We start from the raw sequence: 18,719 nt of genomic DNA on the forward strand, positions 1-18,719 counted from the left end.
TTAAAGAGGAAGTAACCCATGACACTGAAAAGCTCAGAAAAAAGAATGAAACAGAAACAGAAAACACAACAGGAGGCCTTTCCTGCAGACTAAAACAAGCAGAAGACAGAATCTCAGAACTTGAAGATTAAATGGAAATTCAAGGAAAAACTGAAGAGCTATTAGTCAAACAACTCAAGACATGTGAAAGGAATATGTAAGAACTCACTGACTCCATCAAAAGACCAATCATGGGCATTGAAGAAGAAGAGCTCCAAGCAAAAGGAATTCATAACATATTCAACAAAATAATAACAAAAAATTTCCCAAATCTAGAGAAAACTATGCCCATTCAGGTATAAGAAGACTCCAGGACACCAGACTTAACCAAAATAGAACTACCTCACAAAATATTATCATTAAGAAAACAAGCACAGAGACTAGAGAAAGAATACTGGAGGCTGTAAGAGGAAAAAACAAATAACATACAAAGGTAAACCCATCAAAACAACAGCAGACTTTTCAACAGAAACATTAAAAGCAAGAAGAACATGGAGTGAGATTTTCAGGGCACTGAATGAAAATAACTTCAACTCTAGGTAACTCTACCCAGCAAAACTATCATTCAAAATATATGGAGCCATAAAAGTCTTCCATGAAGGCAGAAACTAAAACAGCATATGACAACCAAGCAACCACTACAAAAGATTCTTCGAGGAATTCTGCACACAGAAAAATGAAAGCAAACAAAACCATGACAGTGCAGGCAGTATGAAACACAGGAGAAAAAAAAAACAAGAAATTAGAGAGCAGCATTGATTCAGCTGCACACAATCAAACCCTTAAACAAAGACAACTAAATGACAGGAATCACCACATATATATCAATACTAAGACTAAATGTTAACAGACCTAACTCCGCCATCAAAAGACATTAAAAAGTAAGATCCAACAATCTGTTGCTTACAGGAGACCCATCTCACTGAGAGAAACAAGCACTGGTTTAGGGTGAAAGGCTGGAAGAAGATTTACCAAGCCAACAGCCCCTGGAAACCAGCAGGAGTAGCAATACTTATCTCAGACAAAGTAGACTTCAAACTTACATTGATCAAATGAGATAAAGAAGAACACTCCATACTAATAAAAGGCTAATACACCAAAAGGAAATAACAATTATCAACCTACATGCACTCTACGCCAATCCACCCAATTTCATCAAACATACTCTGAAGGACCTAAAAACATATATAGACTCTGACACAGTGGTAGTGGGAAACTTTAATACCCCCCCATCACCAATAGATATGTCATCCAAACAAAAAATCAATAAAGAAATTCTAGAAATAAATCACACCATAGATCAAATGGATCTAGCTAATGTCTACAGAATATTTCATCCAACTTCTGCACGATATATATTCTTCTCAGCAGTTCATGGAACCTTCTCCAAAACTGATGATATTGTAAAACACAAAGCAGGCCTTGGCAAATATGAGAAAATAGAAATAATCCCATGCATTCTATTTGATCACTATGCATTAAAACTAAAACAACAAAAACAATAGTAAAAAACATGCAAACAGTTGGAAGCTGAACAACACATTCCTCAATGATCAATGAGTCATTGATGAAATAAAAGAGGAAATACAAAGGTTCCAGGAAGTTAATGAAAATGAAAACATGACCTACCTGAACCTATAGAACACAGCAAAGGCAGTCCTAAGAGGAAAGCTTAAAGCCAGGAGTGCATATATTAAAATGACAGAAAGATCTCAAATCAATGACCCAATGCCACATCTCAAACTCCTAGAAAAACAAGAACAAGAAAATTCCAAAACAAGCAGAAGGAGAGAAATAATAAAAATAAGGGCCAAAATCAATGAAATAGCAAAAAAAAAAGAAAGAAAACAAAGAATCAACAAAACAAAAAGCTGGTTCCTTGAAAGAATAAATTAAGATTGACAAACTCCTGGCAAACTTGACTAAAAGGAGGAGAGAAAAAACTCAAAACAGTAAAACCAGAAATGCAAAAGGGGAGATAACAACAAACATCATGGAAATCCAGGAAATCACCAGAGACTACTTTAACAACTTATATTCTAATAAATTTGAAAATCTTGAAGAAATGGACAGATTTCTAGATACTTAGGACTGTCCAAATTGAACGAAGAGGATATTAATCACCTGAATAGATCTATAACATAAAATGAAATTGAGGAAGCAATAAACAGTCTCCCAAAAAGAAAAGTTCAGGACCTGATGGATTCTCTGCTGAATTCTATTGGACATTTAAAGAGAAACTAATACCAACCCTCCTTAAACTCTTCCATGAAATAGAAAGGGACGGAACACTGTTTAACTCATTTTATGATGCCAGTATTACACTCATACCAAAACCAGGGAAAGACACCTGAAAAAAGGAGAACAATAGACCAATCTCCATAATGAACATCGATGCAAAAATCCTCCATAAAAAAATGGCAAATCAAATCCAACAACCTCTCAGAAAGATCATTTACCACGACCAAGTAGGCTTCATCCCAGGGATGCAGGAGCACTTCAACATACACAAATCTATAAATGTAATACAACACATTAATAGAAGCAAAGACAAAAACCACTTGGTCATCTCAATAAATGCAGAAAAAGCCTTTGACAAGATCTAACACCACTTCATGATAAAAGCTCTAAGAAAACGAGGACTAGAAGGAAAGTACCTTAACATGGTAAAGACTATATAAGACAAACCTACAGCCAACATCATACTTAATGGTGAAAAATTGGAACCATTTCCTCTAAAATCAGGAATGAGACAAGGTTGCCCACTATCCCCACTCCTATTCAACATAATACTGGAGTTCCTAGCCAGAGCAATTAGGCAAGAAAAAGAAATAAAGTTATACAAATATGTAAAGAAACTGTCAAAATATCCCTATTTGCAGATAGTATGATCCTATATCTTAAAGAACCAGAAAAGTCAACCCAAAAACTCCTAGACATGATAAATAACTACAGCAAGGTGGTAAGATACAAAACCAACTTATAAAAATCATTATCTTTTCTATACACTAATAACAAACAAACTGAGAAAGAATATATGGAAACAATTTCATTTAAATAGCCTCATAAAAAAGCAAATACCTAGGATTAAACTTAACAATGGATGTGAATAACCTCTACAAATAGAGAACTACAAACCCCTAAAGAAAGAGATCAAGGAAGATTATAGAAGGTGGAGAGATCTCCCCTGCTCATGGATTTCTAGAATGAACATAGCAAAAATGGCTATACTACCAAAAGCAATCTCCATGTTTAATGCAATTCCCATCAAAATCCCAATGACATTCATCAGAGAGGTTGAAAAATCTACCCTAAAGTTTATTTGGAAACACAGGAGACCATGATTAGCCAACCAATACTTAGCAAAAGGAGCAAAGCTAGAGATACCACAATACCCAACTTCAAAGTATATTACAAAGCAATAGCAATAAGAATAGTGTGGTACTGGCACAAGAATAGTGTGGTACTGGCACAAGAACAGACATGAAGACCAGTGGAACAGAATAGAGGACCCAGATATGAATCCACATAACTATACCTATCTTATTTTTGCCAAAGGTGTCAAAAATACATGATGGAGAAAAAACAGCCTCTTCAACAAATGTTGCTGGGCAAAGTGGTTATCCATCTGCAAAAAACTGAAACTACATCCATGTTTATTACCCTGTACTAGTATCAACTCAAAATGGATCAAGGATCTTAATATCAGACTTGAAACTCTGAAGTTGGTACAGGAAAAAGCAGGGAATACTCTGGAAGTAATAGGTATAGGCAAGGACTTCCTCAAAAGACTCCCAGCACCTCAGCAACTCAGAGAAAGGATGGACAAATGGGACTTCATAAATTTAAAAAGCTTCTGCACAACAAAAGAAATGGTGTCTAAACTGAAGAGACCACCCACAGAGTGGGGGAAAACATTTACTGCTATACATCAGACAAAGGACTGATAACCAGAATATACAGGGAACTTAAAAAACAAAACTCTCCCAAAATCAGTGAACCAATAAAGAAATGGGCAACTGAACTAAACAGAACTTTCTCAAAAGAAGAAATTCAAATGGCCAAAAAACACAAAAAAATGCTCACCATCTCTAGCCATAAAGGAAATGCAAATCAAAACCACACTAAGATTCCACCTCACCCCTGTTAAAATGGCCATCATCAGAAACACCACCAACAACAGGTGTTTTGAAGATGTGGGGAAAAAGGAACCCTCATACACTGCTGGTGGGAAGGCTTCTTAAAAATCTAAACATAGATCTGCCATATGATCCAGCAATCCGACTCCTGGGGATATACCCAAAGGAAAGCAACACAGGTTACTCCAGAAGCACCTGCACATCCATGTTTATTGCAGCGCTATTCATAGTAGCCAAGTTATGGAAATAGCCAAGATGCCCCACTACTGACGAATGGATTAAGAAAATGTAGTATTTATACACAATGGAATTTTACTCAGCCATGAAGAAGAATGAAATCTTATCATTTGCAAGTAAATGAATGGAACTGGAGAACATCATTCCAAACGAGGTTAACCAGGCTCAGAAGACCAAAAATGGTATGTTCTCCCTCAAATGCAGACATTACATTAAGGCAAATGCAGCAAGGTTGTAGGACTTGGGTCACATGCTAAGGGGAGAGCACATATGGGAGGTATGGTGATACATAGGAAACCCAAAACAGGAAAGTGTTTGATGTCCCCACTGCAGAGGAACTAATATAGAAACCTTAAGGCGACAGAGGTCAATATGGGAAGGGGATCAGGAACTACTGAAAAGGTCGGGTAGAGACGAATCAACTTGGGTTGTAACACACTTATACATGGAAGCAATGCTAGGAATCTCTCTGTATAGCTATCCTTAACTCATCTAGCAAAAACGCTTTGTCTTCCTTATTATGCTTATAACTTCTCTTCAACAAAATTAGAGATAAGGGAAGAACAGTTTCTGCCTTGAAGCAAGGAGTGATGAGGGGTTAGGGAGGGGAAGAGGAGACAAATGGCCCAAACAATGTATGCACATGTGAATAAATGAATTAAAAATTTTTTTCAAAGACTTGAAGACAAGCCCCTTTGAAAGTGAGAATTCATTCTCACTTCTACTCAGCAAGCAGTTCTTCCATGGTTGCTCAAGCTCTTGAGTGAGTCAGGGAAATGATTAGGATCATTTTGACTATCAAAATAACCAGGGAATACCACTGACATTTAGTATGAAAAAAATAAGGATGGTAGATATTTTATAGTGCATTGAAAACAAACACTGGTTTGCTTCTTATATGACTATTGGTTATGCCACTAGATATTTACAGTGATGAAAACAATAATTATCTGAACATAGAACTTAATTCTACTTTATATCTAAACACAAGGCATTTTCTATATGGTTTTAAAAAATACTAAAATTTTTGGGAATGTAACTGTTCCTTATATTGTTCACAATGTTACCAAAAATTATTTTCCACTTCAGAAAAATCAAACATTCAGAATCTATTTCACTTGTTACTTTTGAGTTGGCAACTCAGCATACATGCATCAGCCTATGTTTTTATCTATTTCTTTGCCAGTGATTCTTTTATAAGCAAAAACACCCATTTCTTCAAATCTACCTGTATCCAAGTCATTTATATATTAGTTTGTATTTTATTATTATGAAAGTGTTATTATTCACTTAATTCTCACTTATATTATAATCAGGGCATTGCATTCTATTTGTTATTAAAAATAAAAAGGAACATTGACCAGGGTCAACATTATTAAGTCAACTTTATTTAAAAAATCCTCAAAGGTACAATTTTTAACTTCACTTATTTAGAAGGGTGGAAAGAAAAGTAAATAGTAGCTTCAACTTAGTCAATCACCCTTTCTAGATGTATTAACTTCCTGCCTCTTGCCTTTTCTAGAATGAAGACACATCATTACCTCTCCTTTATGTTTCTTCATATTCTAGCCCTTGTCAAGTCTCAATCCCAGCCTCAACATGAAGGCCCCTTCCCAGAGATACTGAGGGACCTCATTTTCATTTATTTATTTATTTATTTACTTATTTATTTATGTTTGAAACAAATTCTTGCTATGTAACCCAAGATGGGCTGGAACTCAGGATGCAACTGCTTTTGCCCCCATAGTGCTGGAATTACATGTATGTGCCACCATGCCTGGTTTTTCTTTTCCTTCCTGATCCAGAGCTGGGGAAACAATCCAGGACCTCATACATGAGGCAATTGCTCTACCACTAAGCTTCATGCCAAGTCCTCACTTGAACTGTTATGGAATGATTTGCAAGCTTCATTCTTAAATATACCATTGTCTCTCCCAATTCCGTCAGCATTATGAATCCCATAGGATTATCCTACAGCTGTCTTCTATCTACTATAGTACTTAATCCATGCTCCAAAATAAGGTAGTGCTTTTCCAACTTTAGGTATTTTAACTTTTATTTTAAACAAAATCTAATTCAGATGCCTTTTATATAACCCTGCTCCTCAAAGCAGTGCCACCCACAAAAACAGTTGTGTGGCTGATATCATGCTGGATTCTTCCATAATGTTCTCAGGTTTCTGTGGGTCATAGTTTGCAACCCTTAGAAGCAAAAGATGTGGCAAACTGGATTAATAAGGAAGACCCAATCGTCTATTATTTATAAGAAACATTATGGTCAGAAACAAGCACTGTCTTAAGATGAAAGACTGCAAGATTTACCAAGCTAATGGCTCCTGAAAACAAGCAGGAGTAGCAACATTAATATCAAATAAAGTAGACTTCAAACTTACATTAGTCAGAAGAGGCAAAGAAGGCCAATTCATATTAATAAAATGAATAATATAATGAGAGGAAATAAAAATTATTAACCTACATGCACCCAATGTCAGTTCACTCAACTTATTAAATGTACACAAGTGGACTTAAAAACTCAGATAGACTCAAAGACAGTGGTAGTGGGAGACTAATTCTCCTCTTTCACCAATGGATATGTCATCCAAACCAATAAAGAAATTCTAGAATTGACTGACACCATAGATCTAATGGACCTGACAGATGTCTAGAGAGTATTCCATCTTACAACAGAACAATATATATTCTCCTCAGCAGCCCATGGAACTTTCTATGAAATAGATTATTTCATAGGTCATGAAGCAAGTCTCAACAAATATAAGAAAATTTAAATGACCCCCTGCAAACTGTCTGACCACAAACAATAAAACTAGAATTCAACAAAAAAAGAAGCAGAAAAAAATACTCAAACAATTGAATAACATATTGCTGAATGATCAGTGGGTCATAAAGGAAGTAAGGGAGGAAATCAAAAAGTTCCTATAATTTAATGAAACTGAAAGCACAACCTATCAGAACCTATGGGACATAGCAAAGGCAGCCCTAAGAGGAAAGGTTATAGGTATGACAGTGCACATATTGAAAACACAGAAAGATTTCAAATAAATGACCTAATGTTGCATTTCAAACTCCTAGAAAAACGAGAATAAGCTAAACCCAAAACAAGCAGAAGAAGATAAATAATAAAAATAAGGGTCAAAATCAATGAAACAGAGACCAAAACACACATACACACACACACACACACACACACATATAGATACAGAAACAATGAAACAAAAAGCTTGTTCTCTGAAAAAATAAACAAAATTGACAAACTGCTTGTAAATCTGACTAAAATGAGGAGGGAAAAGACCCAAATTAATAAAATCACAAACAAAAAGGGGAAGATAACAACAAACACCAAGGAAATCCAGGGAATCATCAGGGACTACTTTGAAAACTATAGTCAATCTCGAAGAAATGGACATATTTCTAGATACATATGACTATCCAAAACTGAACCATAAGGATATTGATCATCTAAACATATCTATAACATGCAATAAAATTGAAGCAGCAATAAATCTCCCAAAACATAAGAGTTCAGAACCCTCATATACTACTAATGGAAATGTAAATTAGTACAACCACTATGGAAAACAGTATGGAGACTCCTCCAAAAAAATAAAAGTAGAACTGTCATATGATTCAGGACTACCAGACCTAGTGATATACTCTAAGGAATGTGAGTCAGGTTACAACAAGGGCACCTGTACACCCATGTTTATTGTAGCACTAGTCACAATAGCTAAGCTATGGAAGCAGCCATGATGCCCCACTACTGATGAATGGATTAAGAAAATGTGGTATCTATACACAATGGAATTTTACTCAGCCACAAAGAAGAATGAATTTTGTCTTTCTCAGGAAATGGATGGAACTGGAGAACATCATTGTAAGTGAAGTTAACCAGGCTCAGAAGGCCAAAAGCTGCATGTTCTCTCTCAAATGTGGAATAGAGACCTAATACAGGTAGAGCAATATTCTGAAAAACTGTTCACACTAAAAAGAGATCACATACAAGAGGAGTAGAGTAAAAGAAGGAAACTAGGAAGAAGAACATGGTTGATACACTGTCTACACAAGAGTGAATATAGAATTCTTAAATCAGCTGAAACCACATAAGAAAAGGACTAAGATAAAATGAAGAAAAATAAAAGAGATGAACCAACTGATGTTATAATACATATATACAAGGAAACTCCCTGTGTGGCTACCTTTATCTCAAACAAGCAGGAATGTCATTTTTTTTTTCCATTTTTCTTTTCTCTTCTATAAAATCGGAGAAAAGGAGGGCAGAACAGATCCCGCCCAGGTGAGGTTTGGTACCAGTGTAATGGGGGAGTTAACAGGGAAAGGGTTAGGAGGATGAATACAGTACAAAACATGTGTACACATGTGTGTAAATGCAAAAACGATACCTGTCAAAACCATTCCAGGAATGAGGAAAGAAGGGAGATAAAGTAGAATGGCAGAGGCGGTGAACTCAAGTATGGTATCATTGATGCATTGGAACGCTTTTGTAAATACCACAATGTACCCCCACCCTACACAGCAATAAAAAAAAAAGCTAAAACATCCAGAATGTGGTTGACTAAAATTACTTTCAGCAAACAAGAAAGTAGAAACTTAAAGTTTTTTATCTCATGAAGAAAACAAATGAAAAAGGAGGAAAAAGAAAAAGAAATAAGGAGAAAAGAGTGAGGAGCCCAAGGCAGGAAAAGAAAGAATGAAGGGTTAAAAAAAGAAAACATAGGGAGGATTCATTTGAAAGTTTAGGTTTCTGACCCTTTTCGCAATCATCAGGGGAAAGAGATTTAGCAAGCATTGGTAAAGAAATAGTCAGTAATGTGCATCTGATCACATTTGAAGTGGATTTGCATTGTAGAAAACCGAGAAAAGGACTCCATAGGGTGATCTGTTGAAGTAAGAACTTTCACGGTAGTAGACTCCCCATCCTGTTAAGCTTCAGCACAGAGATCTGTGTGAATTTGCAAAAGCTCAGTCTGAGAATCTCAATAAGATTAAATGCCTCCGACCTACAGCCTGTCACTTGACATCATTTATAATGTTCCACAGACACCGTGACAACTTGACATCAGAATTTATCTTAAGAACTAAGGTACAGAAAAGGCTTCTGAAGAGTTCTGCATGCCAGTTTTACCAAGTTCTTGATTATATGCATATTTTAAGTTTTCCCTCATTTTTTACATATTATATTATATATCTGATGAAATTCACAGCAAGTGTGCAAACTGAGTACTATGCTTGCTTTCTTTTAATAAGTCCTAACCTCATTTATTACTCCAAATAATATTTTGCTGAAAAGAATACAGATACAAATTTTGAACATATATCATTGACAAATTGGCTCACTACTTGTATTAATGCAGGTGAAAATTAATTTTTTTCCATCAACTGTTGCCAAAAAAACTCAGTTTTTCAGTTAGCAGACAGGTTAGACAAATGAAAAGGCTTTGTCATAGAGCGCGTAGTGGGAACATTTGAAACAGTTAATACCCAACAATATAGACACTGTATTCATTTCTAAGCAAATGAAGAAGCCATTCCCTATATTCAGATGGTCCTAGAGGCATTTTAATCTGACAGCCTTGATTTTCCCACGTGCTGTGAAACTCCATAGCAGCTCTTATGATGATTTGAAATTTGTGAAGTAAGTCCAAAGTACGAACAAATGTCCTCAAGGGTTAGTTTTGACAAAACCTTCAGGACAAATGATTAGCTCATTTTGTTCACACTGATTTAAAACAAATACAGTGTGTATGATCAAATCAACAAAACCGATTTTCCTCTAATTACAGGGCTGACTTTGTTTCTGAGGAGACTGAAAACACATATGGAACATTCCTGTTTTTCTTCTTTTGTTAATCCCAAAAGCCAAAATTAAATTTCTCTCTAATATTTACTTATTAAGCCTATTTGTGGCAAGTTGCTTCTTGAAACAGATCAATAGTATAATACATTTAAGTTCTGGTTGATGACAGAAAAATTGAGCTGAAAGAACTTAATTATTCATGGAAATTGTATGAAGTCAGGTTATTTTCTTCCATTTTTCTTTTATTTTAAAGTTTCTTTCGTTTGGTACAGAGGCTGTTAGCCAACTGCAAGTAACTCCAGAATTGGATAGGTGTTGGAGATAGCTAGTTAGACATTATAGAAATCACAAATCTACTCAAAGACAAGTGACATAAACAATTTCCTGTTGTAAATACCAAATTCTCAATTTAAAGTCAAAACTAAATAAATTTGCCTAATTTATAAGGCAAATAAGCATGAACTCTGAGAAATATAACTTCACAAATGAACTTGATTTTTTAAATTTTCGTAATTTTCTTTTATCTCTTCTGCATCACATCAGCCCATGTAGTAGTTTATTTGTAACTATTTCTTTCTCCTTTTTCATGGTACTAGGGGTGGATCTCAGGGACTTGCATTTGGTAGGCTGTGCTCTACCACTTCAGCCATACCCCCAGACCTTTTGGTATTGGTTATTTTTCAGATAAAAATGTTGCTTTATGCCCCAGCTATTCCAAAGTACATTCTGCCTATTCGTGCTTCCCTAGTTCGCTAGAATGATAGGTTAGCACAAGCACACTCAGCCATTGGTTGAGATGGGGTTTCATGAATTTTTTGCTCAGGCTGACCTTGAACTATAATCCTCCCCATTTCTGCTTCTCAAGTAGCTAAAATTACAAGCTTGAGCCACCACACCAGGTGTAAAACTACTTCCCTCACCTTGCATCCATCCATTATTGAGAAAATCATGATAGATTTAAACTTTGTCACTTCTACTGCTAAGCTTAATATTTTTACAGAATGGAAAATTGGTGCCTAGAGTTTAGTGATTATCCCAGATGGAATAGCTGGTTGGGTGAATTGTAGCAATCTAACCTTCTTTAATTCATATAATGGTAATTTTTAATGTCTTCTACTCAATTCTGAAAGTCTGTGACTTTTAATGTAATGAAGACAAGTGACTCATTTTGTTTTATTTGTATATAGAAAGAGATAGAAATGTAGATAAAGAGGTAGATAATAATATATGCATAATGCATAGATAAGGATATACATAAGTGACTGAATATCTGTGTCCAGTGAATTTCATGCTTTGGAAACCTGGCACGCAAAGTGATAACATCATGAGTGAGGGGACATGTGGGAGGTAATTAACTCAGTGATGGAATTCTCGGGGATAGGCTTAATTTCTTCATTAAAGGGACTCCACTTCATAAAGAAGTGCTCTCATGCTTTTTCCTTCTTCCTCTCTCTGTTTCTCTCTCTCTCTTTGTCTCTCTCTCTCTCTCTCTCTCTCTCTCTCTCTCTCTCTCTCTCTCTCTCTCTCTCTCTCTCTCTTTCTCTCTCTCACACACACACAAACACTCAAATTTTGACCCCATGAACATGTAAGACATCAGCGGTCAGCATCCCACAACACCCTCACTAGAACCTGACCCTGTAGTCACCCTGAATCTCAAAATTCCAGGCTTCAGAACTGGAGAAAAAAAACTGTAACTGTCATAAGTCAATCAGTATGTAATACTTTGTTACAGCAGCCTGAGCTTAGAAATATACCTGTACAATTATAAAACTATGTGGACATATAACTATAAAACTACAGAAAGATATAACATATAACTATATAAATATATAAGTATAAATGCATACCCCATGACAATCAAGAAGCATATGCTATGATAGCTTTATCTACAAATATCAAGGCAAATACAATTTCCATAGATGATATAGCACCATAACAACAAAATTAAATACAAAATGAAATTTATTTGCTTGTTAGTATCCACATTCTATAGAGTAGCAGAGAACAATGAGTAAATAGGTCATAAGGTGTAAGAGTAGGGTAGATGGCTAAATTCAAGCTCATATCCTTTGCTTTGCTCTGGATTCAAAATCTTGATCTGGCAATACTTGACAAATTACTACATGACACATTGCAATGGAGTAAATCAGGATTATCTGTAATTAAGCATTTGCTGACCATTAAATCCATACTTACAACTGTTTTCAACATAGACATAGTATAGGCTTATTTAGGTTTATTTAACATGCACACTTCCATTTCCAATCTCTGATCCCTGTCCTATGCTAAAAGTACAAAATACAAATAAACCACCATGTAGTTATTTTCTGAATTCCATCCTATTTTTTCCAAATGCCAATAAATAAGCCTATTACTGTTCATATATGTTTTAAATGTATATTTTCTCTCAGCTTCACAAATTGATTTTTTCACTTTCTCATCTGCATAAATATGATATAACAGTCTACTCTCAAATTGTACCTATGGATAGGGAAAATGAATAGTAAGTTAAATAAAATCTGTAAACAATCCACAAACCCTAATTATACACAATACTCTTAGCCTGCTTCTCCTCCTCCAAAAAGCACTTAACATTGAACAGCAATTCAATTAACTTGAGTTTACTTCACTGTCTCCTGCAGGCATTAATATCCAGGACACTGTCAAAATTTGTCAGGAGAAGGTGAATAAAAATAAGCAAAAAAAGCCCTATAACTGAAAACTTGAAAATCAAGTATCATACAACTTACTGACTACTATGTCAGTGTGCAGTTTATCTGAAAATCATGTAGGAAAATGTTCTACAGTACCATTATTTCATCAACCTAAATTAAAGATCCCATAAATTGGCTAAATACTAAAAAAAATATCTAAGAGAAATGTTGGCAGGTATTATTTTGGAGCTCCAAGCTGTTATATTTGAAAGCAGGAGCTATTGTACTCGCTACTCCTGACAGTTGAAACTAGACAATTGACAAGATCACCTTCAGAAATGGGGAAGAATTTGATGTTCAAAGTCATAGACTGGTCAGTAACTTGAAAGATATTAAGAGTCTCATCAATTAGTCATTGTACACAATGTGTAAATCACACCTGACCAAGTGAACTTGCAGACTCACTGGAGAATAGATGTACAATCACAAACAATCCTGTATTTGAACTAAGTAAATTGAAAAGATGTCTTAAACTGGTAAGCTATCAGAACTACCTGGAAAGATTTATCTGAATGTAATTAATTATCTTTAAACAAAGCTTTAAGCAACATGAAACATTAAAATAAATAGCAAAAACTGTTCTTTTGAGTTCAGATGTCCTTTCTTCAATCTTCCACCACTACTTCTTCAAATCTTTACTCAGAAATCACTATTTTCATAAGCCCTTCTTTAGCTACTCAGTCTAAATATTCAACCCTACCTCAAACTCTTCCTCATCACTTTGCTCCATTATTTCGACTCTTAACATTTACTCACTTAACTTTTTTATTGTCTACTTTCCATGCTTCTGTGCAAGCTCGATGAAGTCAATATGTTTATCACCAAATATATAAGAGGCCTGCATATGTAGTAGGCAATAATAAATATTTGGTGAATGCATGAAAGAATGAATGAATGGTATTCAGCAATCATTGTTAGGGATGCAATCTGTACATCTAACAATTATATATCCTTTCAAGAGTTTAATTCAAATAAAAGGTATACCCCATGTTGTGTGCTCTTCATTTTCAATAATGTCTGGTCAAGAAAGACCACAAAACCTTGGAGAGAAATCATATATCTTATCTTCTATAATAGGACTCCTTTTTCCTCATAAATTATGTCAGCTTCACCACTCCTTTTCCTTTTCTCAACAACTTGTCATCACCATGATAAATTATGGCCAAATCAAAAGTGGCAACTGGTGCCCTCTCAAATGAATTAACCACATAGGGCTGTGATGGTGGTTTTTTCATTAGTTTGCTTGGCTTGAGCCCTCACAGTTAACCTACACAGTGTGTCAGCCTACCTGGTATTTTTCTAAACAAATAAATTATTCTTTCCTAACATTTAAAACTTGTGAAATTTTAAATAAAAGTGTGGACTAGTTTCTCTTTAAAAGTGAAATATCTGGCACACAGTGTTAATGTTCCCTATGGCAAAAATAAGTAGAGCTGAGATGTTTTCAAACAAGGCACTTGTTCTCTCCAGTTTGTCATACCTCCAGCCACTCCCAAGTGAGTACAGGCACTGAACCCTAGACTCCATCCTTACTTACCCTCACATGGAAGCCATTTTATTTTATTACCCTTAATAGAATATTCATTCATGACCTGCCTGATTTTATAAGTATTTTTATTTATAAAACTGTTCAACAATAAATGAATGCTCTATGGTAGAGTAACATATGAATTTGTTATCTGTTTTATTATAACAAATTTCCCTAAATATGAGCATCTGAAAACCACAAATACTAATCTTCTAGCATGGTTTTCGTAGGGCAGGAATCTGACAGGAGCTATGTGCATCATTATGTATCAGAGTCTTCCTTGTGGTTGCTAGAAAGCTTATTGTATCATGCTTGCTCGAATTCTCTGAAATTTTGCCTGGTGATGGAGCTCCTTGTTTCAAGATGATTCCTACACAGCTTTCAGCTGGACATGTTTCCAGGCTGTGTGCACTTCTGTCCTGGGCTGCTTGGGTCTCCTCAGAGCAAGTCAGCTGGATTTGTCCAAAATGAGTGATCCAAGGGAGAGGACAGGCAAGAAGTCCCATGCCTTTTTATGACTCGTCACCATAGTCACACAACATCACTTCTGCATTATTTTATTTATTAAGTCCGTCCCACACTCAGGGAAAGAGAAATTAAATTTGACTTTATGAAAGCATTTATGAACCCATCTTGATCTTGTGTTTTGTTGGAACACCAAATAATTACTTTATTTTGATCTGGGCATTGCCAGATCCTTTCTACTTTATCTAACTTTAAAATTTCAAAGCTATCTTCAATTTATTTTTGTAGAGTGTGCCAAGTAAAACTGGGAACCCCAAGTGGTTATAATTCATAATCCTCAAGGATTAAATAGTTGGTGAAATGTGTGTAAAGGCATTTTTACCTCAGTTTTAGGAGAACTACTCTTAAATTGTAGTGAAACAGAAATTTTCAGTTACTTATTATCCATTGCCCATGGAGAATCTCTAGGGAGCTAGCATACACTTGTCTATCTGAGTTACACTGCAGCACAATTTTTTTTTGTTTTTCTTGATGTGCAATTTCAATATCGCTGTAGGCAATTTCTTCTAAAACATTTGTAATAGCAATCATCAGTAATCCCGTGGTTAGTAACAAGGTTGCTCTGTTTTACATTTTTATTGTTGTTTTATGATATAATATTCATCCTCAGCAAGGAGCAGTCATCACCCCTTTTTCCATTCTTAAAAAAGAAAGAGTAGAGTTTGTGAAAGAAGGAAGGGAAGCTCGAACAGAGGGGAAAGTTCATAGCTTGACAGGAAACAGTAGATTCCTCCCTTGCTTCTCCTTGGTTCTGTCCTTTATATGTTAAGGCCCTGAACTGCTCGATGTATTTTGATATGTTTAGTTAGTGTGTCAACAGTAGAGGCCTTGATAAATTTTATTATACTTATTTTGATTTTTTTAAGGTTAATCAAACTATGGAAGCAGGGAGGAGAATAGATGCATAGTCTTTCATTTGTTAAAAGATTCCAATTTGTGTAAGTTCCCTGTTCCCATACACAGCTGAGGTCCTATCAGGTTCACAGTGCTGACAATACTTTGATCTCACCCAAACCTCCTTCTTCCATTTTATCTTTGTACTCACTGACTGACTAGCTTTAGTTTTTGCCAAAATGGACTACCTGCTTCATCCTTTTTTTGAGACATCTATATTCCTAACATTGAGTTCTGTGAGCTTAGCAAAATTTTCTACTCAGAACAGGGTCAGTAGCATTCATATTAGAAGAAACAATCCTTGATAAAATTTAAAATTTTCTACAAGGCCATAATTATATATATAAGTATATAAGTATACATATATATATATATATGTATACTTATATGTATACATATATATATATGTATACTTATATGTATATATATATAAACTCTAAAAATATGAAATATATAGTTATTAAAACAGCAAGGCATCTCCATGAGGTGTTATGACTGGTATTTAATAATCTTCCTCTAATTTATTTGGTTCCTTCATGTTGTTGGCAAGTTTGGGTGGATTTCATGAATTATATTGAAATTCAATTTTTGAAAACTGAGTGTCTACTCAACCACTCTCAGATTTTCATCTGTTTATTTTATTCCAGTGATTTAAAATATATAAAATACATATAAAAATGGTCTTGTTAATTTGGCAAGACTGAGTATTATAGAGGAATTTTTAAAGCAGCTATCCTTTAGGCTATAGAACAATAGTAAATGAATTCCAACCCTAATGTTGGCCACCTGTCAGCAAAACCCATGTGTGTATATGTCTGAGTGTATGTTTGTGTGTGTGTGTGACTATGTTTGTATGTGTGTCTGTGTGTAGCTTCTGGACACACACAGGAGAAGAATGTCAGCATAATGCTATACAAATAGCACAGGAATTATTTCTTAAAGGTGATTCTTCATTTACAAATTTAAATTACTCCTCTGGAGAAAAACAATTGTTTAAAACTCCAGTTTTAAGGAATATTTTTGGAAAACCTGTTACTTAAACTGAAAGCAGCATAGCAATTTAGGACAAAGCTACAGCAAAAGAAAGTCACAAAAACATCTGATGCAGTATCACATCAAATGTCCAGAAATTTCCAATGAGGTAAAATTAGGGAATGGTTTATGTGTCAAATTAAGTGGACTAGTGACATTTGCCCAAAATTCAATTTTTGAAAGAGTACACATATATATATATATCTCCAAGTGACTTTCACAACTTTGTGATATGTGCACATATATTTAACATCTGCATTTTCCAACTATAAAAATTGGCATAGAGATCTCAGCACTTAATGACTGGTTAAAAAAATCCCTTTCTTGGTACTTGGGTTGAAGTCAGGGCTTTGTACTTGCAAAACAGGTGCTCTACCACTTGAGCCTCACCTCTAGTCTTACAATCCATTTCTTTTATCTCTTCCACAAGAAAAAGAGATGCAATGGGTCCTAAGTAATCATTTGCAAATCTAAACCTTTGTCACTTTCATTCAAATTCAAATAGTTTGAAAGACTGGAAATCAAAGATGATAAAGCATGATTTAATCTTCCATTTATAACTCTTTGCTTACAAATTTATGATCATTCATTACCAAAACAAAACAAAACAAAAACTCATATTAAGTCTGGAAATGGGGAAAGGGCTAAAAATTGATGGAACGCAGAATTCACAGAATGAAAAGGTAATATATTACCCATATACACAAACTTTAAAAAGTATATTCACACAAAACATGAAAGCGTTTGATGTCCTCACTCCAGAGGAACTAATACAGAAACCTTAAAGCAACAGAGGTTAACATGAGGAGAGGATCAGGAACCAGTGTAAAGATCAGTTAGAGATGAATCAACTTGGGTTGTAACACATTTGTACACAAAAGCAAAGCTAGGAATCTTTCTGTACAGCTATCCTTATCTCAACTAGCAAAAACGCTTTGTCTTCCTTATTATGTTTATGTCTGCTCTTCAACAAAATTAGAGATAAGGGCAGAACAGGTCCTGCCTGGAAGTGAGGGGGGGAGGGGGAGACAGGGTAGGGGAAGAGCAGGGGAGAGAAATGACACAAACAATGTACGCACATGTGACTAAATGAATAATAAATTTTTTTTAAAGTATATTCAAATTGACTTTTCATTATTACTATATATTTTTAAAAGCTATCCTATTTCACAATGTTTGGAACTTCAAACAGGAATCATTTTTCTGGTTTTCTGTATCAAAATGTATCCATTGAGAGTCTGTGTGGAATATTATGTTGTCAGAGGCTGATTTACTTTGAAGTTTAATGTTAGAGTCTGCCATTCACAAAGTAAATAGCCATTTTCTCCACAGAACACTTATGGAAACCACTTTTTACATCTTTTTTAAAATTCAAGCTATATTTTAAATTAAATTTTCATTTCAAAATTTATTTTTAATATCAATACTGTATATGATGATTTTTTCTATGGAAAAATATCACTCTCCCTTCTTAACTTCCTTACCATCTGACTTGTCTGGCACCTGTTTTTCCAAAAGACTGGAAAAGGAATGGAAATGAGATTCAACTCAGTAAAATCTCTACTCCTTCCTAAATATGGGAAAGGATTTTTGTTCTGTGGGAGGTAATTTCATTCATTGGTCAAATAGACCCTGTTACCTTGTCTCTTCAATTATCTATGTGGATCAAGCTATATTCTAGAAACAGATAAGCCAGGTTTGACTTTACTAACAAACACACAGTTGCTTACACTTTAGAGCACTGTAGCAGAACCGTAAACAACACAAGTCACACTA

At 35.0% G+C, this 18,719-nt stretch overlaps 1 protein-coding gene across 6 annotated transcripts in view; it reads right to left on the reverse strand.

The window, feature by feature from the left end:
- Positions 1-18,719, reverse strand: part of Lrp1b (LDL receptor related protein 1B) — a 1,877,349-nt gene that overhangs the window by 545,369 nt on the left and 1,313,261 nt on the right. The gene's annotated exons all lie outside the window — the stretch shown is intronic.

This window comes from Castor canadensis, chromosome 4, assembly GCF_047511655.1.
Source record: "Castor canadensis chromosome 4, mCasCan1.hap1v2, whole genome shotgun sequence".
Lineage (NCBI taxonomy): Eukaryota > Metazoa > Chordata > Mammalia > Rodentia > Castoridae > Castor > Castor canadensis.